At 36.9% G+C, this 13,137-nt stretch overlaps 1 long non-coding RNA gene across 1 annotated transcript in view; it reads right to left on the bottom strand.

Moving 5' to 3' along the window:
• The window catches only part of LOC141506947 (uncharacterized), a 90,163-nt gene that overhangs the window by 56,887 nt on the left and 20,139 nt on the right, over positions 1-13,137 (bottom strand). The gene's annotated exons all lie outside the window — the stretch shown is intronic.

The following is a 13,137-nucleotide window of genomic DNA, read 5'->3' as shown; positions in this document are numbered from 1 at the left end:
AATAACTATATAACAGAGACTATTTTTCCCTTTCCTTCCATCACCCTGGTAACACCCTGGGAGTTCTTGGCTTCTCCTGACCATCATTTCATCCTAACTATGGCAGCAAGCAACCCCATGGTAGTCAGGTGTAAGGATGAGGCGTGAAGGGTAGATGGTTCCTAGTACTCTCATGATGTCAATTAAAAATAGAGAAAATTTCTAGTAGTTGGATGGATCTGGGCAAGGGTCACATCTGGACAAGAAACAATGGATGGACTTTTAATCATAGTAGGGATCATCCAAATCAATGATATCAAAGATTCATTTAGGTATTTGAGAAAGGCCTAAGGTTAAATAACCCCAAATAAGTGGCTTCTGAAAGGGACTTAAAAAGCAATTGGGGGCAGCTAGGTGGTATAGTAGATAAAGCACTGGCCCTGGAATCAGGAGGGCCTGAGTTCAAATCCAACCTCAGACACTTAATGATTGCCTAGCTGTGTGACCTTGGGCAAGTCACTTAACCCCTGATTGCAAGGGAAGAAAAAAAGTCATTATATTTCAAATTGGTGTCAGTGACAATGACTTGCTCAGAAATGGGAGGTATGGGTTGTATGCTTGATCTCTTGGCAAACTTCTATGAGGTCAGAGATAGGTGAGTACCTTTGCCTAAAGAAGAGACCCCCAGAGTAAAGCCCCTTTGTCTGGTAATGTGTTTTAGTTATACAATACAGAATCTCCTTCTAATAGAGAAACTCCCATAGCATACACTCTGTTGTTATTCAGTCATTCAGTTGTGTTTGATTCTTTATGATCTAATGAACCGTAACAACACCTGGTCCTTTTAATCCTCCACTATCTCCTAAGTCTGACCAAGCTTATGTTTATTGCTTCTATGACACTATCCTTCTACCGTTTCCCTTTTCCTTTTGCCTTCAATCTTTTCCAATTTCAGGCTCTTTTTCAGTGAGTCCTGCCCTCTCATTATGTGGCCAAAATACTTAAGCTTCAGCTTTAGTATGTGTCCTTTCAGTGAATAGTATGAATTAATTTCTTTAAGTATTGATTCATTTGAACTTCCTACTGTCTAAGGGACTCTAAATAATCTCTAGAACCAAAATTCTATAATATTTAGCTTTCCCTGTAGTCCCTCTGCACTGTCATAATACACCAAGGATGGATCTGTTTATTCTCTAGCAACACTTAAGTAAACCTCCATTGAGGGCTGCAGGAAACTGTAACGAGTGTCACCTACACTACCTTCTTGAAACTATGAAAAGCTGCTGGAGGAGGAGGACGGATACAGAGTGACAACAAAACCACCTACTAGATTGTGTGGAGAATTGTAGAAGGAATCTGGAAGATTCCTTCCTTCTAGAAGAAGCAAAGCCTTTTGGGAGCATTATCTTTCTTCCTGAGTATGACTTGAACTATTAGAAAGGTTGTAAGCTAATTGGTAAATGTTATTTTCTTTAAGCTCTTTCAAAAATGCTATTTGGATAGTCCTGCATTTCTTTACACAGTTGAAGGATTATGAGTGTGGAATGTTACACATATTGTTAGATTTTGATGATATATCAGTAATTTTTTAAGGGTTTTTTTTTTAGGTTTTTCCAAGGCAGACAGGGTTAAGTGGCTTGCCCAAGGCCACACAGCTAGGTAATCATTAAGTGTCTGAGACCGGATTTGAACCCAGGTACTCCTGACTCCAGGGCTGGTGCTTTATCCACTATACCACCTAGCCACCTCTATATATCAGTAATTTTTGCTAAATTAATTTAAACATTTTTTTCCTCTTTATTTTTTGTCCCAAGAAGACACAAAAAAGATGGTGATGTAAAAAAATAAAACTATTTTAAAGTTTTCTTTTTCTTTAGCCTATAGATAATAATTTTTTTCTTTGAGTTATATGACCTGTAAGATTGTTTTAGTCAAGTGTAACTTTTTGTGGCAAAGATACTGGAGTGGTTTTCCCTTTTCTTCTTCAGTTCATTTTACAGATGAAGAAATTGAGGTAAATAGAGTTAAGTGACTTACCCAGGGTTCCACAGCTAGTAAATATCTGAGACTGGATTTGAATTTGGGAAGATGAGTCTTCTGACTCCAGAACTGGTGCTCTGGTTGCCCCTGTGATGTGAATTATATGAACTATTCTAAATTATATCATAAAATCTGAGGACTATATCCTTGAAAAAGATATGTCAATAATATATTAGATATTGACATAAACTAAGTTTTCTGAATTTTCTAAGTGGGAACAAGACAAAGAGGACAGAATTCTCCCAATAAGAAGAACCTCTAACGCAAAGGTTAACCAGGGATGCACTAGAGCTAGAGGAATGCATCAAATATCAGCAAACCCTACAGATCAGGACTTGATTTGTTTTTAACTTGGCTGTCTAGACTTAAAGTTATGGAGAAAATGTTATTAATATTGCAGATTAAACTTAAAAGTATATCATGAATGCACTTTCCCCCCCAGAAAGCCAGTTACTAAATGTTTTCCAGCATAGACCTTTAGGTGTTGTCCAGTCATTTTCAATCATGTCTGACTCTTCCTGACCCCAAATAGGGTTCTCTTAGCAAAGTTACTGGGGTAATTTGCCATATATCTCTCTCTTTGCCAATTCACAAATGAGGACACTGAGGCCAAACAGGGTGAAGTGACTTGCCCAGAGTTACACGACTAGTAAGTGTCTATGGTCAGATTGGAACTCAGGAGGAAGAGTCTTCCAGACTCCAGAGCTGACACATTCTATCCACTGTACTACCTAGCTGCCCATAGCACACCTCTATTTACATCCTTTCCAAAACTGCAGTCAGAACAAAAAAAGAGTAGTCCAAAGCTAGGTTCATAAGAAATCTGATTTTAGAGTTTGTAATGAAATGGGATCTGTCAACTGAAGATCTCAGGGAAATTTACAATAATGCTACTTTGTGGCAAGCTTTGCCATCCCTCTTTCACAGACTGGGGCTGAACCAGAGTCCCCCTTAGATTCAGTGTCATAGACAGAAAACTCTTTTCCTGGAGCTTACTTGCAACTAAAGTATCCTCTATTGCTTTTGCTGGGTCAGCCCTGATTCTTGCTATAGGCTAGGTCTCACTCTGAGGTTGAGATCTAGATTAACATGAAAATGAAAGGCAGTTCAGGTGGGCAGCTGGGATCTGCTTTCTAAGGAAGGAAGGCAAACACTACATCAATCTTTTCTGGACAATTAGATGATTCAGCACATACAATGTTTCTTTAGACTATAAACTCAATGGGATGATTTATGAACACTACAGATCCAACCAGCTCCAATAAGTGATGGAGAAGTTGGTTGAACACTCTTTGTGTACATTTTATATAAAAAGGGTGACAAAGGGGTGAAGTATGTGAGAAATGACAGTATTTGAGGGTAACTAACCCTGTGATAGTTGTCAATGTTTTGTATCTGAGGAAACTTTCCTCTCAGGCTAAAATATTTATTCTTTGGTCTCTCTCCAAGAGAATCATTTCGTTTAGGTAAAAGGTTGAAATGAAGAACTGAGGTAGAGGACTGGAATTCAGGGTTAATCTACTGAGCTGTTTTGTATTAACATCATCTGGAGAAACTGAACTTTTAGTTATCTTCAATGTGAGGGGCTTTCTGGGAGGGGGGAAAAAAGGATTGAGGTGTAGTTTTCTTAAATGCCTAGGTTTACTGTTCTGAGCCCATGAAAGAGTTACCTGCTATAGAGACTGTTTGGAAAAGCAATTCCCATTTATCGAGCACTTTATGGTTTATAAATATTTTCCTCTTAACTCAAAATGAGATGGAAAATACAGGTGTTACTATCCCCTTCTTACAGAATCTGAGACCAAGACTAAGACAAGTGGTACTGAGGATAGAGTACTGGGTTCAGAATCAGAAAGACCAAAATTCAAATCCAGCCTTACACACTTATTTACTGTGCAACTCTGGGTAAGTCAATTAACTTCTCTTTGCCTCAGTTTCCTCATCTGTAAAATGGGGATAATAATAACTACCTCCTAGGGTTGTTGTGAGAATCAAATGAGATCATATTTGCAAAGTGTTTAACACAGTATCTGGCATATATGTAAATTCTAGAGTAGTGTTACTATCATCATTATTATATGTTTTGTTCATGATCTCACAGTTAATAAATATCTGAGTTCAGATTCAAAACCAGGTTTCATGACCCATGTCTGGTTATTTTTTCCTCTTATATTCCCCTATGACTCCAAACTGTGTTTGAATTTTTTTTTTTTGATTTTGCAAGGCAAATGGGGTTAAGTGGCTTGCCCAAGGCCACACAGCTAAGTAACTATTAAGTGTCTGAGGCTGGATTTAACTCAGGTACTCCCGACTCCAGGTCCAGTGCTCTATCCATTGAGCCACCTAGCCTCCCCTGTGTTTGAATATTTGACAAGATGATCTTCCCCAACCATTATTTATGCAGTTCACTAATATTTGATATGTCACATTTTGGTGTAATACAATGAGCATTGAATTCTGGATCAGACAAAACTAACTCTGCTGCTCATGACTTGTGTGTCCTGGACAGAAACACTGAGGCAGCAATAAGTAGTTAGACTTGGAGTCAGGAAAACCTAAGTCCAAGTCTTGAGTTGTGACCCCGAGCAAGTCACTTGATATCTCTCTCAATCTCTATTTTTTCTTCTGTAATTCAGTAAATCAACATTTTTTAAAGCACTTGTTACATGCTAAGCATTGTACTAAGAGCTGAGGAGAAAAAGAAAGGCACAAAACAACTGTTTTTCTCAAAGAGCTCACAATCTAATGGGGCAGATAAAAAGCAAACAAATATGTATAAACAATAAACAGGATAGCTAAGAAATAATTAACAAAGGAATTTCTAAGAGCTCATGAAGTTCCTATGAGGTTGGTGTAGCTCTCAGCTTCACAAGGGTTGGGGCACTCAGATATTCCAAGCTGTGCTTCTTTTCACCTTCAGGAGGTAATACTCCCTAAAACCTTCTTTCCTAAACATATATGGTTTTGTCCTCTCTTCAGCTCCTGGATAAATGCATTGTTATTTATCTAGTCATTTTAATAACATGGTCATTGAAGGAATTTGGGAGGGAGTGTGTCACTCACTTAGTTTTTGCCTATAGTTGATTTATTCAATAGTTGTATTTAGGAACTGTTCACACCTTCCTTTGCTTCCATAGCTTAATAAGTCACCTATTAAAAGTATCATGGAATAGATTATCTCTTGTTGGTTATATTAATTACTGCTACTGTTTCATTATTTGGAGTTGGGATATAGGACATCCTTTTTGTGTTTCAGAAGACATTCCTGAGCTGGATGATCTCTGAGGTCCTTTGTGGTTCTAAACATAGAATCTGTAGGCTGAAGAATTACTGTAAAAACAAGAATTAATTTGCTAATTTTCAAATTCCAGATATTTTTCATATCTCCTTCAGAAATTTCTGCAATGGTGTGGGATTTTAAGATTCAATATTTGATCTTAAGGTTAAGAGTCTTCACCATCAAATTTCTGAATGAGCCACTGGAAAGAAGAGCTCTGACCAACCAGGCTGGCTGGGGTCAACAGGAATTTTTTTAAAGTCAAATAAGTTATGAAAAACTTAACATTGACCCATACAACCAATTTAATTTGCTTAGTAACTTTACATTTAAATTCATTCATTTCAACACAAAATATAACAATTTAAAATTATCTCTGTTAACTCCCAACAGAATTTTTTATTTATTTTCATTTTTTTCTCTCACATGGTTATTCATGGTTAATGTTTAGTGTGGGCTCTGTTCTTCTGGTATTACTTTCTTTCTTTTTTTGTTGGCTTTGCATTATTTCATAAAAGTCATTCCAGATTTCTTTTCAGTCTTTATATGTATAATATTGCATTAAATTAACAAACCAAATTATTTCAATACTTTCCTATTGTTGGACCTTTTGTTGTTGCCATTCAGTGATTTTTCAGTTGTATCCAATTCTTCATGACCACATTTTGGGTTTTCTTGACAAAGATACTGAAATGGTTTGCTATTTCCTCCTCTAACTCATTTTACAGATGAAGAAACTGAGGTAAACAGGGTTAAGTGACTTTCCCAGGGTCACACCACAAGTATCTTCCTGACTTTAGGGCTGGCACTCTATCCACTGTACCATCTAGCTAAATTAATCTAGGCCCAACACTTCATCCATTGCATCACTTAGCTGCCCCAAGCTGTAGTTTTAGGTCACTTCTATTTTTCTTTTCTTTTGCTACAATAAGGGAGGGTGTTGATCAAAGCATCCCTGATTACTCAAAATCCCCTGATTCACTTGATGAAATTACAGGGTATTGGTGTTTGTGTGGCCCATTTTTTAGTTTTCTGGAGCATCAGACATTTGTGACTTTGCACATCAGGGGCATAAGATGCTCCTCCTACACATAACTTGGCTACATATGTTCCTAAATGTATGCTTGGATGATTCCAACCTGGGAGTGTGGGTTGGGGGTAGGGGGGCTACCTTTGAGTCATTAACTTGAATTTACTTAAAATGCTACTGTGAAAATCTTTGAACAGATTTATCTTGGATCACACTTTTGCAAAATAGTTTCTCAATTAATTTGTTGGGTCATAGGTTATGATTTATTTTTGTATTCAGAAATGCCACATATTGTCAGATTGCTCTCCAACAAAACTCTCAATGTTGGCAATTTCATTAGTCATAAATTAATATATCTGTCTCTCCATAATGCCACAAGTATTGAACTTTATCGCACTAAATAATTTTAGCCATTTTTATGGTTATTGCCCAGAAGTTGCTTTAATTTGCATCTCGTCTATTAATGTGGTATGAGAGGGCAACAAGAATTTGACAGCTATTTGAGATAGTCCCATTACAGTTAGATCCTATAGGCCATAACCTTCAGAGTGACTGATTTCACCTCCTTCAGGTCCTTTTGGGGTTTCCATAGAGGAAAGTCCTGTGTCTATTTGACAGAAACAGCATATCAGGCTTAGTTAATTATTGAGAGTTCACGGCATCCCATTGACTTGATCTATTAAATACACTACACCAAAATAGATTGTTTGCAGGGTTGTAGATATGTCATTCTTAAATCTGAATGTGTCTGTGATCTCACTGATATGGTTATACCTTCCACTTACTGAGATTGTAATCCATGGATTTTATACCATCTTTGTCCAAGCAGTGGAGGCCTTCTCCTGGTTATTTTCAATATTTCCTAGATATAAATACAACCCTTAGGTTGGTCATTGGTTACTCCTCATTCTCACTACATGCCCTGCCAGCTTTCTTTTACATGTCATTCAGAAAAACTAGCAGCAACACAATAATATATGATAATAATGATCAAAATCATATACATTATAGACATGCTGTTGTATTTTTGTGAAGAAGTTAAAGATGCTACCTTATTACATTCTCATGACATGTTTAATTCTCATGTTGGAAGTTGTTCAGCCAATATTGTTATTACCCCCCATTTTGTAGTGGTGTGGGAAGAGGCAGTGTTAAATTGTGAAAAGAATGCCAGATTTAGATGCAGAGGGTCTCCTGGGTCTGATTAAGTGTTCTTCTTCTTATTATTATTAATAACAATAGTTAATATTTATATAACATTTAGTATTTATTACATGTTGTGCTAAGTGCTTTACAAATATGATCTCATTTGATTCTCACAGTCCTGGGAGGTAGATGCTATTATTGTTTCCATTTTACAGTTGAGGAAACTGAGGTAAATAGAAGGTTTAGTGATTTGTCCTGAGTTACACAACTAATAAGTAGCTGAGACTTGGATTTGAACTCAGGTCTTCATGACTATCTCCAGTGCTCTATCTTCTGTACTGCATTTGTTGTTCAATCATTTCAGTGTGTCTGACTCTTCATGACCTATTGTGGTGTTTTCTTAGCAAAAATACTGGAATAATTTATTTCCTTTTCTAGCTCATTTTATAGATGAGGTAACTGAGGTCGATAGAATTAGGTGATTTACCCAGTGTCCCATAGCTAGTAAGTGTCTGAGGCTGGGTTTGAATTTGAATCTTCCTAAGTTCTACGTAATTACATAGGTTCTATTTAGAGTTGTCAATTTTATTAATTTTCTACAAACCCTGTCGTACTTTGGATCTCCCTCTTCATTTTTGGTGAAGGTTTTTTCATAGTTTTTTTTTTCCATAGTTTAATCTCTCATATAAAGTGATGGACCCTCTGTGTCATTAATAATATCATTAATAATAATTAATATTGGGTTTTTGTGAAGATACTTTCTAAATTTCTCACGGTCTATTTTATAGTTCCAAAAGTATATGTTAAGACTGGTATTGTGTAGGTGTTAATTGATTTAAATGTGTTCTTCTCATTTAACTTGATTTTAGATTCCAGGAAATCTCTTAATATATTCGGTTATACTTTCCTCTTTATACTTGATAAGTCTTGCCAGGATGACACTAAGGTACTTGTAAGTAGCACCTTTGCCTATTGGTTCATTTTGACCTCAGGTTTGTGTCAAGTTTGACCCCTCCAATATCTGCCTCTCTTTGGCAAATTTTAAGAGTTCTCTACTTATTGATTCCAAATGACATTTTGATCTTATTAGAGGAAGATTCCATGAGAGAAAGGAGCTATTTAAAGTGATTTTGGTTGAGCTATGTAACTTGATGTAATTCATGTTCATCATGAGATTAATAACATTGTTGTTGTTAACTCTTGGCAAAGATACTAGAGTGATTTGCCATTTCCTTCATTGGCTCATTTTACAGGTCAGGAAACTGAGGCAAAAAAGGGTGAAGTGACTTGTCCAGGGTCATACAACTAGTGTGTGCCAGATTAATAAGATGCTTTGATGGAATTCTCACTTACATTCTGAAATCTTATTTTAGGAAAGATGATAATGGGTTTAAGGATAGGCCCATAATGACCTTAAATGGTTTGGAAATGTTTTTGACATTATTATATTTGAGATGTGAATAGAGAATAGTTTTCCTTATGGACTATATCTGGACCTATTTTAAATAGTTGTAGGACATAAAGGAATCATGATATGAAACTTAGTCAAAGGTTTTGAAATAATCAGTATAGTGTCTTTGGAGAAGTCTATTCAATTATTAACATCTTGATAATTGTTTTTAGATTCCTGAGACTTTATAGTATACACTTTTTACTCCTCAGCCAATATCTTGTTTTCTTCTGTTATTTTTTAAGTAATGTAAATTATGAATGCTTTATAAAAAGTACATAAATAGGGGCAGCTAGATGGCGCAGTGAATAGAGCACCGGCCTTGGAGTCAGGAGTACCTGGGTTCAAATCCGACCTCTTAATAATTACCTAGCCGTGTGACCTTGGGCAAGCCACTTAACCCCATTGCCTTGAAAAATCTAAAAAAAAAATACATAAATGCATAACTATATATATTCTGAGTGGGTCACAGATATTTTTCCTTTTTTTTTTTTGGTAAGAGATATATGATGCCTTTTGCTAAGAAGGGTGAAGTGAGACTTCTGTCTGAGAAGTATGACAAAGCAACACTGCTAGTTTTGTGTATAAAGAAATTCCTGGTTGGGTAGCAGGCTTCCTGGTGCAAATTGTAATGTTGATTTAATGTTGATTTCAAAGAGGATCAAAGACATCACAGATGATGTCTCGACTTGTGGGTGAATTGGATTTAAGGAGAGCAGAGTTGCCTAAAGCCATCAGACTCTCTCTTTCTGAGTCATCAAAGTCCAGTGTCAAGACAACAGTTAGGATGCTGGTGATGGCCTAGGATTCAGTAGATCATGTTGGCATCTTCAATATCTGGCCAAGCTCTAAGCACCCCATAGTGTCTGCATCAGACACCTTTGAAAGTCATAACATGCTTGGGGTAGATATCCCTCTAACTCACCAACAGGTTTAAGGCGTGTCAGTTATCCTTGACTTGGTTTAGTCCATCAACCAACACAGTTTATCAAGGTGTGGTCACTATACAAGCTACAACTTCTTAGAGCCACAGGTGAGAGTTGGGTTAATCTGAAGGTGGCTGAGCAGCCCTGAAAAATTCATATATCTCACTCCACCAAAAAGAGGGGATAACTCAGTGGTGATAGAGAGCATGTGACTGGAACACCCAGAGCTTCTAGATGGAGAAAATTTCACTTGGGATTGATCCTTCCTGAATTCTATTTTGCTTCAAGGGCTTATCTATACTTGCCCTAAGGATATGTACAGTATAGCTCTTTGTTCATGAATTCCTATCTATAGGAGACTTGTATTTCCCTAGAGATGTTATCCTAGTACAGCTCTCTTGCTTGTGGGACTTCCAAACAGGATCAATGTCCATTCCTGCCATCACACATCAGTTCATGCTGGGGCAGGCAAGTCTCTTGTTTCTTTAAAATAAGGGTTCTTAACCTTGTTGTTCTCTTTTCCCCCTCTTGATGGAACCCTTTGGTAAATACGCTACTTTGAATAATATTTTTAAATACAAAAAATAAAATACATACAATTAAAAAGACAGCCAAGTATAATGAAATAAAGATATAATTCTGTTTCCTATTCAGATTCACAGAACTCCTGAAATCTATACATGTATATCTTGAAAGACTGTGAACCCTTGGTTATGAATCCCTACTTTTTTTTTAAAGTTTTTTTGCAAGGCAATGGGGTTAAGCGGCTTGCCCAAGGCCACACAGCTAGGTAATTACTAAGTGTCTGAGGTCACATTTGAACCCAGGTACTCCTGACTCCAGGGCCGGTGCTCTATATACTGTACCACCTAGCCGCCCCCTATGAATCCCTACTTTACAGGACCAAAATCTCTTCCCAGATTTCTACCTATAATCACACAAAGCTCAGAGACCACCAAATTTTCATTTTATCAAATTGTTATAAATTAAAAACCTGAAAGACAGAGTTTCTGGGTAATTAATAATCAATTTATTAATTAAGCTAGCCAGCAATCAATAAATTGATGGTCAGTGGTTTTTCTTGATAACCAAAGACCAAAGACATGGAGAGCCTGAAAGCTTTAAATATTCCTTGAAAGGGAATTTCCTTGATAACTGAAAATCAACCCTGATTGGAGGACATTTAATGCAGAGGTGGGCTAGAAGTCTTCAGCTCCTCCTGCTAAGAACATGGCTTGATCATGAGACTCCCCACCTTCAGCAGTCTGAACAGTGGAATCCATCTCCATCCAGACCATTCTAATTGAGTCTCTTTCATGAGCTGAGTCACCCTAAAGTCTAATGGAGGGGTACAAGGATAGGTACTAAGAACTAATCCTTGCTGGATTCTGTTTATACTCTAAATGGAGTAAGTTCTCCTAATTGGGTGAGGTTTCACCTAAGAATAAAGATCATAGGACTTGAGGGTAAGGCAATCTCACTAATGACTCATGTCCTTCTGAGATTGATTTTTTTTAAACAAAGGCTGGACCTTAAAAGAGGCAATAACAGAAAAAAGCCTGGATTCCAATTAATATTTGGTTATTAATATAATCATAAAATAATTTCTAACAAAGGGAAATAAAGTGATAGCTATGCAAGGACAGTTGGGCAATGGGAGGGTGAGAATAACTGTTCATTAGGATAGGAACAATCTGGCAACTAATGCTTCTGTCTAGAGAGGCAGATTTGTTTAGAATTTTAACTTCTTTCCTCTCACTAGATAGGAGAAGAGATAAAACTTGGGTGAGTTAAGAAGTTCAAAATTCTGAGTCCCCTGGGTGTCTGAGATGGAGACAGAGGGAAAGGAAGATTGACTCTGTGCATGCATTCTCTTCTCCTTCATTCTCAACTCTTAGCATCTCTACTGCTCCAAAATTCTCATCTTTCTGACCTGCAGGAAAAGCTCATTAAAGTCCCTGACAGAGAGTCCAAGGGAGCTGTGAGCATCCACAATATATACACACTATTCAACCCTGCTTGCCGGTTTTCCTCCTGTGCAGACTAATACATATAACTCTTGAGGTTTCTTCCCAGAAGTTTCCAAAGTCAAGTTCAAAGGATTTAGGGAACCCAGGGGCATAGTCTGTTCTTTACTTTTTGAATATGTTGTCTCCATAGCAATGTTTTCCACAAGGAGGAGTCCAGAAGGCGAGAGTTAGACTTGTATTCATGTGTGACTGAAGGCTGTAAGTTATGGGTCTCCTCTGGCCACAGTGCTTTCCAGTTTTACAGAGAGGCTAGAGTTTCCATCACCTCCCTGGATGTAACTGTTGTCAGTCATTATATCAACAGTCATAGACTTTCTCTTTATTTTTTTTTTAATGCAACTTTCTTTTCAGTCCTGTTGGAATTCTTGCAACCATTCAGGTAACTAGGAATATTCTACATCCTCCATCCTCCAGCTTCAAGGCTACACTCTTTTTCACCTCTGATTTCCTTGCTCCTAACAAGCCCCATTATTAAAGTTTGTGATTGATAATTGAATTATTTATTTTGTTCCTTGTGCAACTCTGAGTCCTTATATTTCTTTTACATTTTGAATTTTTCTTTCACCTTTTGATTAAGGAAATCTAGGATTTGTAATGTGCTTTCATTTTCTAGATTTTGTTCTGTTTCTTTTTTGCTGCTTTTAATATAGCATTCAAATTTTCACCAGCACATTCCAGCTAGATATTGATGTAATACTACAGTGCCTTTATATGAATTTCTTAAGTTGGTGATATTTGTTTCTTGTCAAACATCATCATAATCATTACTAATTGATAGACATTCTCTGGGCATGCAACAAACGGGTAAAAAACCTAAAGAAATGATTTCTACTTTAGATGGTGTTGGGAATCTTAGTAGAGAAATCTAGGTCTTCTGTATTAAAAAAAAATTAAGATTTATATAGTTCTTGCTATAATTATTATCTCATTTGATCCTCACAATAGCCCTAGAAGGTAAATACTATTATTATTATTATCTACATTTTACAGTTGAGGAAATTGAGGGAAACGTGATGTGACCTGCTGAAGAACACACAAAACTAAGGCTAGATTTGAACTCATGTCTTCCTGACTCCAAACCCAGCACTCTATCAACTGCACCACCTAGTTGCCTCCAAACACCAAACAATATCAGGAAAGGAACCTGGAAAGACCAATGATAATGGAAAACAAACAAAAACAAATACCTCCTTTCCATGAAGAACTTGCACCTAAAGATGGCTAAAAGTAGGTCAAGGTGGATAGAGAGGTCTGGCAGG

Source organism: Macrotis lagotis, chromosome 1 (genome assembly GCF_037893015.1).
Source record: "Macrotis lagotis isolate mMagLag1 chromosome 1, bilby.v1.9.chrom.fasta, whole genome shotgun sequence".
Lineage (NCBI taxonomy): Eukaryota > Metazoa > Chordata > Mammalia > Peramelemorphia > Peramelidae > Macrotis > Macrotis lagotis.
Note: the sequence above shows the minus strand (reverse complement) of the source record. Positions and strands in the feature narration are given on the sequence as shown.